At 34.5% G+C, this 13,290-nt stretch overlaps 1 long non-coding RNA gene across 1 annotated transcript; it reads left to right on the forward strand.

Moving 5' to 3' along the window:
• Positions 1-5,038: 5,038 nt before the first annotated feature.
• On the forward strand, positions 5,039-10,727 carry LOC112018047 (uncharacterized). The gene is made up of 3 exons (XR_010625838.1): positions 5,039-5,306; positions 5,737-5,837; positions 10,446-10,727. It is a non-coding gene; the product is annotated as an uncharacterized LOC112018047 (long non-coding RNA).
• Positions 10,728-13,290: the final 2,563 nt, after the last annotated feature.

A 13,290-nucleotide genomic window follows, 5' to 3' on the forward strand; every position in this document is an offset into this window, starting at 1 on the left:
AAACTTCAAATCCATCAGACCTCTGGGAAGCACATCCAAATTTCAAATCCACAGACCTTTGGGAAGCATGTCCAAAACTTCAAATCCATTAGACCTCTAGGAAGCATGTCCAAAATTAAAGATCACAACTAAAATCCTCATTTTGTCGTGACCACTGGTAAGCATGTCTTGTACTCATTTCTTTTTCAAAAAAAAAAAAAAAACAAAAATAATAAAAACAAAAACGTTTGCATGCATGAACTGCATTTGGACCTGATCCTCTCACTAAGAGGTACGTAAGCAATCTCCCTCAACATTCGGTTCACATTTTGATCCATAACATGACCATCTACATTTTTATCTACATGCATCATACATTCACCACAGTTAAATATTGATTGCAAAGTTAGGTGTCTCTTTCATACATTGACATTGACATTCGCTTTTTAAGCTCTGCCAATGAGGGGCATTCTGTTGACACTCCATTTTGCAACCCGTATTTAACCTCACATGGAGGGTAAAAGGGTAATTTTGCATTGGAAATATGCATCTTGATTTTGGCCATTAGATCCTTAATCTCATTTCACTAAAATGATCTTGATGTTGTAACGATCAAATCGACTGGTCATAAGCCTTAATCGGACCACCAGATTGAAAGTTATCATCAAATCAAGTTTTAATGGCTGAGATGCACTATCACAAATTTAGTCCTACTATATGTGATTATGAACAATTGATTTCAATTGGTTATAAGTGTAATCAATTTGAGATCAATGACATGTCATAATTTGATTGGTTAGGACTTCATTTTATGGTGAGGTTGCATACACCTAATTAATTAGATAATTAAACATTAATTATTCAATGAGTAATTTGTGCAATTATCTTTTAATTAGAGTAAATTTGGACCCAATTAAGTCTGAAATTGGAGTAATTGGAGTCATTTATTGTTAATTGGGAGCTAATTTGGGACCTATTAATGTTAATTGTGCTGAAACCATTTTCAAACAAATGACCTCTGCTCACCATTTCATCGATATCTCTCAGAATATTTTGAATATGTGAATGAGGTTAATTTTTCCAAAAACTAGATATCCGGGGCTTCAATTTGAGTACAAGAACGAGACAATTCTGATCAAAATTGAGTCAGATATGATTTTTCGAAATTGGCTCTACAGGCTGTTACAGCAGCTACGGGAAAACCGAATTTTGGCTTGCTCCTCACTCCCACCAATCTCTCCATTTAATGCACCGGATTTTTTTCAAGACTAAAATGAAGTCTAGGTTCATGATCCTTGTCAACCCTCATTAAATGGCCTTCCATTCATATTCTCTCCACCACTACTATATAAATCCTCCCTCTCCTTCATTCCAGAACACACAAAAACCCCATCTCTTCTCCTCTCTTGAGTTCTAGGGAAGTAGAGTAGTCTTGTCATATCTTGATCTTCCTGAGACTCAAGGTATTGAGTGAGACTCACTCTCCCTCTCCTAGTTCTTCTTCTTTCCTCCACCCTTAGGACCTCCACCAAGAATCTCCTCCTCCACCGTATAGATCTTGCATGAAGGTATAATCCCTTTCCTTAACTTGTTTTTTGTGTTTCCATGATGAGAGTTTAAGATTAAAGCATGATAGTAACTATTTAAATTCCCTCGAATATGTTTGAATGTTCTTAATTGTTCTTATATATTCTTCACATGTTCTTGGTTGTTCATCACATGTTCATGCATATCACTAGTTTTAATCTTAAATCCACATCAAAAATATGAAAAACATGTTTGTTTAATAATTCTTTCAAATCCTTGAATCTAGGTTATCACCATCCACACACATTCACTAGAATTTATTTTTCAATCCAAATGTAATGCTCAATAAATTGAATTAGGGTTTATCACATGCACACACACATCAAATTCAACATGCAAATTGATTGACATATTAGATGATATGATATGAATGTTGGCCACCATAGTTTAGAAGACCGGTTTCACCGAGCAAGGTGGGTGCCTAACACCTTCCTACCTTGTAACATAGCCTCCGAACTTAGATCAAGGGTTAGTAGATCAAATGCTTATCTTTGTAATTTTCAATTTCTAGATTGTAACTAGGAAACAAAGCCATGTACTTTATCTTAGATTGTATCTAAAACCAAAGCCATGTAATTTCCTATGTTTAATGTAAATTCAATTTCAAATTAATAAAATGAGGAATTTTTCAATTATGGTTTTCTTATTTTTCCAATAATTAAATAAGTGGCGACTCTATTGTAAAACCCTTAATCTAAAGGGGAAAATATAACTAGTTGAACCTCCATTTTGAGAGGCAATAACACGACTCCATCCATTCACATGGCTTTGGCCTAACATATCAATAAAACGGGCTGGGGACGCAGTCTCTCACATGAACAAATAAATTTATTTTTGGAAAATAAAGGCTAAGGAAACCCTCAGCCTGCGTACGCGTACATGTGTACAATCTCTTCTTCTCCATGATAGAGGGCCACTCCCACGCCTCTTGAGTTTGCCGTAGAGGAGCCGTCGAAATTCATGACCCATTCATCTGTTGCTACTTCTACTGTAGCCACTTCTCCAGGCACTTCGTCATCCAGCGAGAATTCCTCTTCTCCAGGAAACTGGGCCAACAAATCTACTATGGTTTGGCTCTTCATTGCTCTGGGCATTCCTACTTTCAAATCATATTGTGATAATTGAGCAAATACTGTGATATTCTACCAAATAGAATGGGTTTTCGAAGAAGTGCTGTGATCACGTGGGACTTCATCATGAGATGCACTTCGTATCTGTGACGCATAAATAATTTCCAAGCACACCCTTTTCTACCCAGGGATAGCACGTCTTAGCGTCTTTTAGAGCACGGCTAACGTAATATATTGGCTGCTCGACGCCCCCTCCATCCTTTTAGACTATTAATGTCCTAATGGCCGATAGGCTTGAGGCCAAGTAAAGTAATAGTGGCTTCCTGCGAACTGGGGCTTGCAATGTAGGTAAGTTCATCATAATCTACTATAGCTTTTGGAAAGCTTTTTGCTGGTCACTTCCCCATTCAAAACTTTGTCCCTTCTTTAGAAATTTCACAAAGGTCAAAGTAATTGATGCTAGGCCCAGTAGAACCTTCTGATGTATGAGACTTTCCCTAAAAAGCTTTTCAATTCCTTGATGGTGGCTAGCAGTCTCATGGTTGCTATTGCCATAGCTTTCGTCGGGTCAACATTTATTCCTTTGCTATGGACCAGGAACCTTAAAAACTTCCCGGTAGAAACTCCAAAAGCATACTTTAACAGATTCATTCTTAACTTGAAGAGCCTACACGGCTCAAACACTTTCCTCATTATTCTGGCATGATCCTCACGCTTTCTTGACTTCACTACATTTGCTACCAATAATCACATTAATTAGTAACATTAATAACATTTTCATAACAGACACTACAAATCATGTACTTTGCATGGATAGATAAAGTGATGCTAATTTCAATAACATATTTTAAAACTAAATTTAGCGATCCAAATAATTGAAATCTATAATGAGCAACTTTACAACTTATTTCAACAAACTCAAGAAAATATCAAAAAATATTAATGTTGATTATTCTGAAATATATATATATATATATATACACACATGTGTTGTAGGTTCTTGCATAGAATTAAGGCCCATGGAGTAGAGGCAGAAACAATGTTTGTCATAGCTACAGGAGCAGCTTCAGGTGCAATGGTGTTGCCTTGGCCTTGAAAACCATGGTTTGAACTTCCAATCATGGCCAATATTTTCTGATATTGATCTACAGTAAAAGGAAATGCTTGATGTGGCATAGAGTCTGATTCAATGACGCCATGATTGACTCCAAACTCAAAATTTCCAACTTGATTAGCCATTGGATTTTTTTCCTTTGGCTTTATAGCCGGGAGGATATCCATGAAGCTTATAGCACTTTTCTACCATATGTCCTACAATTCCACAGTGACTATAGATTGGTCTTTCTTTCCCTTTGTTCTTGTTGCCCTTGCCACCATGACCAAAATTACTACCATAACCAGATATACTTGATCCACCAGAAGCTTTAGTTGCCAAAGCAGTGGATTCATCATAAGCTCCAGTAGAATGACCAATAGATCTTTGACTATCATCTTGAATGAGCAATGAATACACCTTGTTAATGAAGAGGATCAATTAACAAGATTTGCCCTCGGATCTGACTATATGACTCATTGAGTCCCATAAGAAACTACGTGACTGAATCTTGAAGTTGATACTGTGTTAGTTTCTCATTGATTGAACAAGTGCAAGAACCACAGGTACAACAAGGAAAAGCTCTGTAATTCTTGATCTCATCCCACAAAACATTCAATTGAGTGAAATGATCTGTGATAGAAAGATCTCCATGAGAAATTATTGCAAGATTCTTCTGAAGCTGAAAGAATCTTGGCCTATTCTTCTGAGAAAATCGATTCTTGAGATCACTCCAAACTTCCAAGGCTGTGTCCTTGTAGGCAACACTCACTACAACAAAATGTATTTTTAGTGATGAATTTTAGTGAGGAAAAATTTTTCGTCACTGAAAACTTACATTCAGTGAAGAAATTCATAATTCGTCACTAAAAATGAAAAAATAATAACCTTTAGTGACGAAATTAAAATTTCGTCGCTATTTGTTCATCTAAAACAAGGGCGCCAAAAGGGAAAAGTAGGGCGCGAATTAAATTAGTCTACAGTGATGAAATTTTTTCATCACTGAAACTTTAAGTTTTTGGCGACGAAATAATTTCGTCGCTGTAGGTTTTGCTAGGAGATTATCAGTGACGAAAAAAAATTTCGTCGCTAAAAGACCCCAACAGCGACGAAACAAAGTCGTCACTAAAAAATCAGTCTGCTTATCCTTAAGGCATCTCAGCGACGGATATCTAATTCATCGCTAAAAGTTTTCTATAGCGACGAAGCTCTAATTCATCACTAAAAGTGATCTATAGCGACGAAAATAATTTCGTCGCTAAAAGTGTTAATATAATAGAGCAAAACAAACCCCCATTTACTCATTTTTCAGAAAACACCTCATCTCCCTCTCTCTCACTCTGCGCCGTCGCACTCCACCTTGCCATGCCGTCGACCCTTGCTCCGCCGTTGCGCTCCACCACGCCACGTCGCCGTTAAGACCACCTCACTGTTAACCTCACCTCACCTTGCCGATATCCTCACCATCGCCGACGTCGCTACTTCCATCGACAGCCACCGTCGACACCTCCATCGACAGTCACCGGCGACACCTCCATCTCCTCCAAAGATCTGAACCGCCTCATGAAGATTCGACGGTATGTTTCTTCCTTTTTTATTTTTTTATATTTCTCAATTATGTTTTTGTTATTATTATTATTATTATTATTATTATTTTGTAGTTTTGATTTGGTAGTTCGGATTTATTTGATTTTGGTGGTGGTTGAAGTTTTGTTTTGTTTAGTTTAATGGTTCGATTACCTTATAAATTTCAATAAGAAATTTTGTTTTGTTTCAATGTGGGTTTTAAGTTTTTAAGATTGGAATGGTTCTTATTTGATTATCGGATTAGGCTTGTGTAGCTGGAGTTTGGTTTTGTTTGATGTTTGAAGCTGGGCTTAGTTGAATGTGTTTGTGGCTTCAAGGGTTCGAATCAACTTTTGACATTTACAAATTGTCAAAAGGATTTTCAGCTATAAAATGGGATCAGCGTATTTTTTTTAATCGTTTTTATTTCTTGGGTGGTAGGAGATGGGGCACGAAGTGGGCACTAAATGGTTAGAAATAGTGCCTAATGCCATGCCTTTGCAGCTCTTTGGGTCTCATTCTTCATTCATTATTCTCTCTGGGTAAGCTTTCTATCTCTTTCTCTCTTTCACTTTGTTTTGCTTTTAGGTTTTTATCTTATTTATAGATTCAATAACCTAATCTCATTTCCTTGGAATTTTATATTTTTTATTATAACTCTTTTGGTTGAGTTGCCAATGCACACCACCTGTTCGACTCAGTGCCTCACCGATACCTGGGTTAATGAAAACTCCTCTTTTTTTTTTCTTTTTTTTTTTCTGGGTACCTCCCAAAACGCTCTGTTACACTAAGAACAAACACTCTTCATTGCGTTTCACAGCAATAAAGAATGTGAGGTGAGAACCTGGATAGCAAAAACACAATTTTTTCTAGACAGTAATGTTAATAGGCTTAAGACTTCAAGTTCATTTGCATTAGTTGAAATGTGCACTTGCATTTGTGTGTGTTTGTATGCGTCAAAGAACTGACCTTTTTATTGTTTAGGCCCCTAAAAAACTCAGCTCCAAAATGGAGGTTGAGCTACTCAATATAGGTCTAAAAGTGGAACTTCAAGTAGAAGGTGAAACCAAACAATCAGAGACACATTCATAGCTATAATTTTTTAGTTATCAAAAAAAAAAAAAAAAAACCAGCTTCATAAGTTCAGAATCAAGAATCCAATCACAGTAACACTAATTTCTCTGTTTCTTTTGTGTGAAGCTGCATGAATCCCTTTTTCCTTTCTAGTCAATGAGTTAGGATCATTGGGAGGCAAAACTAAGGGATTGTTGGTTCCTAAAGAGAGTGGAAGATTATTTTGGAGAAACAACAATGGTGGGGTTGGTCCTCTATGTCTTTTGCTTAGTTACAGGCCTACACGTGTGTACTTATAGATGTGTACATGTGTAGTGCCTTGAGGCTTGCATATCCATGTGCATTGCCAATACATTAGTCTTTGGGGTCCTTTATGCTTTAGGCGATCAGGTACAATTGGACCCAGTTGGTGGATAGAAACCTGTCGATACTTGTAGCTAGTTTGAGGTGAAGTTGGCTTTTGAAGTTCAAATGTTCAATCTGAGTATAGTCTATAGACCCACAAAGCAGCTATTCACTCATCGCAATGGCTTTTGAATTCCTCATTTTTAATGATGTGTGTCTGCATGTGTGAGAAAAAGAAATTATTGATTTAACATGGTATATATATTTTATTTATAAGTTACAGTAGGTTTGGTGGGGATTGCTTGTATAGTATTAACTGTGGTCCAAAAGAAAGTTTCTTTTATTATTGTTGTTATTATTAAATTTTTTTAGTAGTTGCAAACTAAGTAGGACTTCATTGATGGATCATAATCTACAAAATTCTCATTATTTTATACTTGTAATGATGGCGAAATAGCGTAGAAGTGATTCTTAGTTATAATGTGGGCCTTATTGGTATCTCCATATGCATGATATTGTCAAAATATCATTAAGATTAGTCACTTTAAAAAAAAAAAAAAAAAAACCAGCTTCATAAGTTCAGAATCAAGAATCCAATCACAGTAACACTAATTTCTCTGTTTCTTTTGTGTGAAGCTGCATGAATCCCTTTTTCCTTTCTAGTCAATGAGTTAGGATCATTGGGAGGCAAAACTAAGGGATTGTTGGTTCCTAAAGAGAGTGGAAGATTATTTTGGAGAAACAACAATGGTGGGGTTGGTCCTCTATGTCTTTTGCTTAGTTACAGGCCTACACGTGTGTACTTATAGATGTGTACATGTGTAGTGCCTTGAGGCTTGCATATCCATGTGCATTGCCAATACATTAGTCTTTGGGGTCCTTTATGCTTTAGGCGATCAGGTACAATTGGACCCAGTTGGTGGATAGAAACCTGTCGATACTTGTAGCTAGTTTGAGGTGAAGTTGGCTTTTGAAGTTCAAATGTTCAATCTGAGTATAGTCTATAGACCCACAAAGCAGCTATTCACTCATCGCAATGGCTTTTGAATTCCTCATTTTTAATGATGTGTGTCTGCATGTGTGAGAAAAAGAAATTATTGATTTAACATGGTATATATATTTTATTTATAAGTTACAGTAGGTTTGGTGGGGATTGCTTGTATAGTATTAACTGTGGTCCAAAAGAAAGTTTCTTTTATTATTGTTGTTATTATTAAATTTTTTTAGTAGTTGCAAACTAAGTAGGACTTCATTGATGGATCATAATCTACAAAATTCTCATTATTTTATACTTGTAATGATGGCGAAATAGCGTAGAAGTGATTCTTAGTTATAATGTGGGCCTTATTGGTATCTCCATATGCATGATATTGTCAAAATATCATTAAGATTAGTCACTTTAAAATTTAAATTAAAAAAAAAATGCTATTTCTACGTTCATCTTGATTTGTTCCACACTAGCATGTCTCACGTAGAGAGATTCGCAATGAGTACTGTTCTCATTTCTCACATGATGACAGTAAAAAAGAAAAAAAGAAAAAAGAAAAAAAAAATGAACGTGGAATTTTATTTGATTATCAGTTTAGTCATAATCCCATGGTGTTCAACTATTAGCCGTATAGAAATTTGAGGCTAAAATTAGTGGCAGAGTAAAAGTGATCACAAAAGGTTTTTCTTCTACGCAACAATGAATAATTATCGTTTTCCATATTAGTCAACATGAATATGACTCATACTAATCCTATGATTAGATTCAAAGTGATTAAAATATTAGACTATGTCATTTACTTAATTGATTTGGCAGGTTAAACATTATTTGTTTGTGGTCACTTTGGATTTCTTTGGTAGAGGTGTGTGTTGGCTTGAGAACTTGAGTTTGTGGGGGTATGTTGTGTTGGAGCAAGCAGGTGGCTTGCATGATGTTATAAGGTGGTTTAAATTCATATTGGGAGTATTTTTAATTTCTTGCAAATGTGAATGAAACTTGTTGATTAGTAGCAATTGTGTTCCTTTATTTGATTTCAATACTTGTAAGCATTGTACTTGTGATGTTTATGATTGGTTTTGTGGTGGGTTGTTGTGTTGAAGCAAGCAGGTGGCTTGTATGGTGTTATAAGGTGATTTAAATTCATATTGAGAGTGTTTTTAATTTCTTGCAAACGTGAATGAACCTTGTTGATTAGATGTGATGAATAGTACTTTAATTGATTTCAATACTTGTAAACACTCTATATTTGTGATATTTGTGATTGGTTTTGTGGTGGATTGTTGTGTTGGAGCAAGCGGCTGGCTTGCATGGTGTTATAAGGTGGGTTGTGTTGGATTTTTGAGATTGGTGAAAATTGTATAAACCTTTTGAGAAGGGTTAAAGTGTGATGAGTAGATTAGGTACTACTTCATTCATTTCAATTAGTTTGTATATATATGATATGGGATGTAGATTTTTGAGATTGGTGAAAATTGTATGAACTTTTTAAGGAGGGTTAAAGTGTGATGAGTAGATTTTCACAAATGGGATATTGAGTTTTACTTAGACTTTGATGTTTTGGCATTTGGGTGTTTGTTTCAAAGTGTGGTTCAATATTTACTTATAATTGTTTGGTTGTTGCTTTCAAGAATTAAGGTTCAAAAATTAATTAGTTGTTTATGGGGGATTCTTTGGTTTCACATTATTTCAAGGTGATCTAATGTAAGGGCTATATACATAAAACTTTGATAGAAAATGGTAAAATGAGTAGGTAAAGAGGCATGTTCTTTTTAAGTAATTTTTTTTTCCAGGAAAAGGGTCCTCTTCATTTGTCTTTGAAATGGAAAATGTCCATTTAATGGTGTGCATGGTGTCTTGTCCTCTAAAATAAGTATTCATTCCTTGGTGTAGTAAGAATAGAATATTAAATGATGTGCCACCATGTACACCTTTACATCCGAACACTGAAATAGAAAGTATAAGGGAGTCCTATAATTTGAATGTATATGTCACCAAGAGCCTTGTACTTAGCGGCATTGGCACATTGTCCAGTTCTCTATAGAGGCAGGAGAACTTGAGTTTGAATCTCCCTCCCCAGTTTTACTTAGACTTTGATGTTTTGGCATTTGGGTGTTTGTTTCAAAGTGTGGTTCAATATTTACTTATAATTGTTTGGTTGTTGCTTTCAAGAATTAAGGTTCAAAAATTAATTAGTTGTTTATGGGGGATTCTTTGGTTTCACATTATTTCAAGGTGATCTAATGTAAGGGCTATATACATAAAACTTGGATAGAAAATGGTAAAATGAGTAGGTAAAGAGGCATGTTCTTTTTAAGTAATTTTTTTTTTCCAGGAAAAGGGTCCTCTTCATTTGTCTTTGAAATGGAAAATGTCCATTTAATGGTGTGCATGGTGTCTTGTCCTCTAAAATAAGTATTCATTCCTTGGTGTAGTAAGAATAGAATATTAAATGATGTGCCACCATGTACACCTTTACATCCGAACACTAAAATGGAAAGTATAAGGAAGTCCTATAATTTGAATGTATATGTCACCAAGAGCCTTGTACTTAGCGGCATTGGCACATTGTCTAGTTCTCTATAGAGGTAGGAGAACTTGAGTTTGAATCTCCCTCCCCCACTTAATGTTAGCAAAAAAAAAAAACTTGAACGTGTATATCAGAAATGTTAAACAATGTTAGTTTTGAGAATCTAGTTTCATATTTGATGGTAGATGCTAAGATTTTGTTTGTGGTAATATGTAGGTTTTTGGTCCCTCAGCTCAACAAAGAGATCTTTACGATCAAGCAGTGATTCCAATAGTACATGAAGTTTTAGAAGGCTTCAATTGTACCAAGAGGAGCAAGCTAGGGACCAAGAGGCACGAGCTAAGCAAGAGGCATGAGGACACCTTCCGTTAGTTCTAATTATATTATGTTATACTTTTTGTATTGTTATAAAACATCTTGAGTTATTGTATGTATTACAAACAATTATTGTATACTTGTATGGAAAGAGTTTGAATTGGATACTTGTTTTATTTTTTATTTATGGAATGTATGGATCTTTTTTTATAAATGTGTTGTTGAAATAAATGTGTTATTCAAATTTAAGGTTTTAATAATGTAATGACAAGTTACAGGTTAATATCAAAGCCATGAAAAAAATAAAAACAGAAAATAAGTTTTAGTGACGAATTTTTTCGTCACAAATATAGCAACAAAAAATTGTTTTAGTGACGAAATTTTCGTCACTAAATATAACAAAATTTTGTAAGAAATGGTTTTAGTGACGAAAATTTTCGTCACTATATGTGCATGGATTTTCTTAAAAATAGTTTTAGTGACGAATTTTTTCGTCACTATATGTACCCGAACATAGTTTTAGTGACGAAATATTTTCGTCACTGAATAGTGTTTTTAGTGAGGAAAATATTTAGTGACGAAATGTTTTCGTCACTAAATTTCTTTTAAAAAAAAAAAATCAAATCGGACTTTTAGTGACGAAATTTTTCGTCACTAGGACTTTTAGTGACGGGGCTACAGTGACGAAATGAGTTTCGTCACTAAAGGTCCAATTTCGTCACTAAAGGTCCTTAGTGACGAAAAACTAGACTTTTAGTGACGAATTTTTTCGTCACTGAAAATACATTTTGTTGTAGTGTATGTTTATGTATTTTTTACATGAAGTTTAAAAAAAATAAATGTTTAGTACCCATACTACACACATACCGTTATTTGTCCGTTTACGTACTTTTTTGCTGAATTTTTGAAATGTACTTTTATTGAAAGATACCAAACTGTATCCGTTTGTATGATTACTATAATATATGCATACCATATTTTATTAACTATGGTTGGGACCCCTAATCCAAACCAAATGAGGTCGATAATAAACTTAATGTGAGCTTGATAATATATTGATGCTGGATCTCAAATTCAAGAGTTTAAATTATTGAATGAATTTCTAACTTTTCAAAAACAGAGAATTATATCCTTTTATGGACTTAGTTTCACATGAGCAAAATGAGCCATATATATAAAGTAACTAATAAGACTATTTCTCAACCAAAAAAAAAAGAAGAAGTAATTAATAAGACCACGACGTTTCATCTAACCAATCTAAATTAATTAATGATTAATAACTATTGATTTATGTCGGCAGATGTCAATTTTTGCAAGCTTGAAGATTGCTCCTTTTATCATGTTCGCTGGATGGGGGGATCAAAGTGCATGGCTTATGCGTAGGCAAGCAAAGCAAGTGTCAGGAGAAAAAAAATCAAAAGTAGAGCAAGAGTAGTGCAACGTTACAAAACCATGCTAGCTCATAAGTAAGTGGGTTCTTAGTCACGTTAGTAGTGCAACGTTACAAAACCATGCTAGCTCATAAGTAAGTGGGTTCTTAGTCACGTTCACCAAGCTACTTAATGGGATAATCCCATTAAGTATCTTCTTTTGAGTAACAACTTATAAGGCTCTTGGCAAGCTCAATTTCTATTGATATCTAGTTTTGATGAGAGGAGATTTTGGGGTGGAGGAGAAATTGCCAAAACACACACGCATATATATATATATATATTATTTTGTTACTTTCCTGGTAAGAGCTTAAGAATTTTTTTTTTTTTTTTTTTAAGGAGACAAAGGCTTAAGTGACGTGGCCTTAAGCTGGCGCTACAAAACTGGCATAAAACAAACACACATTAATGAATCAATGATAGGATAGAAAGGTAAAGACTGGGTTATAATATTAGGGCTTTCTTTAATAGGGAGCAAAGACATATATATGAGTCATGAGTGACGCTACAGAGAAGACTAGGTTATATTAATTTGGGGTGTTTTATTTTTATTTTTATTTTTAAACTGCAGGGGCAAAGACTTCAGTGACGTCGCTGCAAAGATGTAATACTGATTATACATGCAAGGCATGCACACAAAGGTTATATTAGTTTTAGGGCTTTTTGCAATATAGGGCAAGACTGCAGCGACGTAGTCCTAAAGCCAGCGCTGCAAGGATTGGATATATTATATATATATATATATATATATATATATAGACACACACACAGCGTATGCACACAAATGTGAAAAGGCTAGGTTATATTAGTTTTAGGGTTTTAATAATATAAAAAATTTTATTTATGAGTGTTTGAATTACATAAGATGTTTAAATATTAAATTTAGAAAATTCTCCTCACCAATTTTCAATTTCAAATAACATTGTGACAATACCTAACCAATTTTCTTTCTCTCCGTACTTTTTTTTTTTTTTGGTTAAAATAAATCCTAAGAAATCAGACCAAAGCACTGCTTCTTCTTCTTCTTCTTTGAACATTACATTTAAAGGGCCCGTTTGGTCATAGAGTTCAAAAATTGTTGTTTAAAAAGATGTGAAAACTGTGGTTTAAAAAGTATTGTTGAAAAACGTGTTTTTAGTGTTTGTAAAAAAAAATGTGTTTGATATCATGGTTTAAATAACATATTTCATTGTTAAAAAAATATAAATATGTGTTTGGTATGTGTGTTTAATTTTGTGAAAAAAGCTGATTAAAAATAAATTTTTTTTAATCAAGAGAGATGAAGATTGTACTTGACTTTGTGGATTCGGCGTGAA

The sequence above is a fragment of the Quercus suber genome, unplaced genomic scaffold (assembly GCF_002906115.3).
Source record: "Quercus suber isolate HL8 unplaced genomic scaffold, Cork oak 2.0 scaffold_637, whole genome shotgun sequence".
Lineage (NCBI taxonomy): Eukaryota > Viridiplantae > Streptophyta > Magnoliopsida > Fagales > Fagaceae > Quercus > Quercus suber.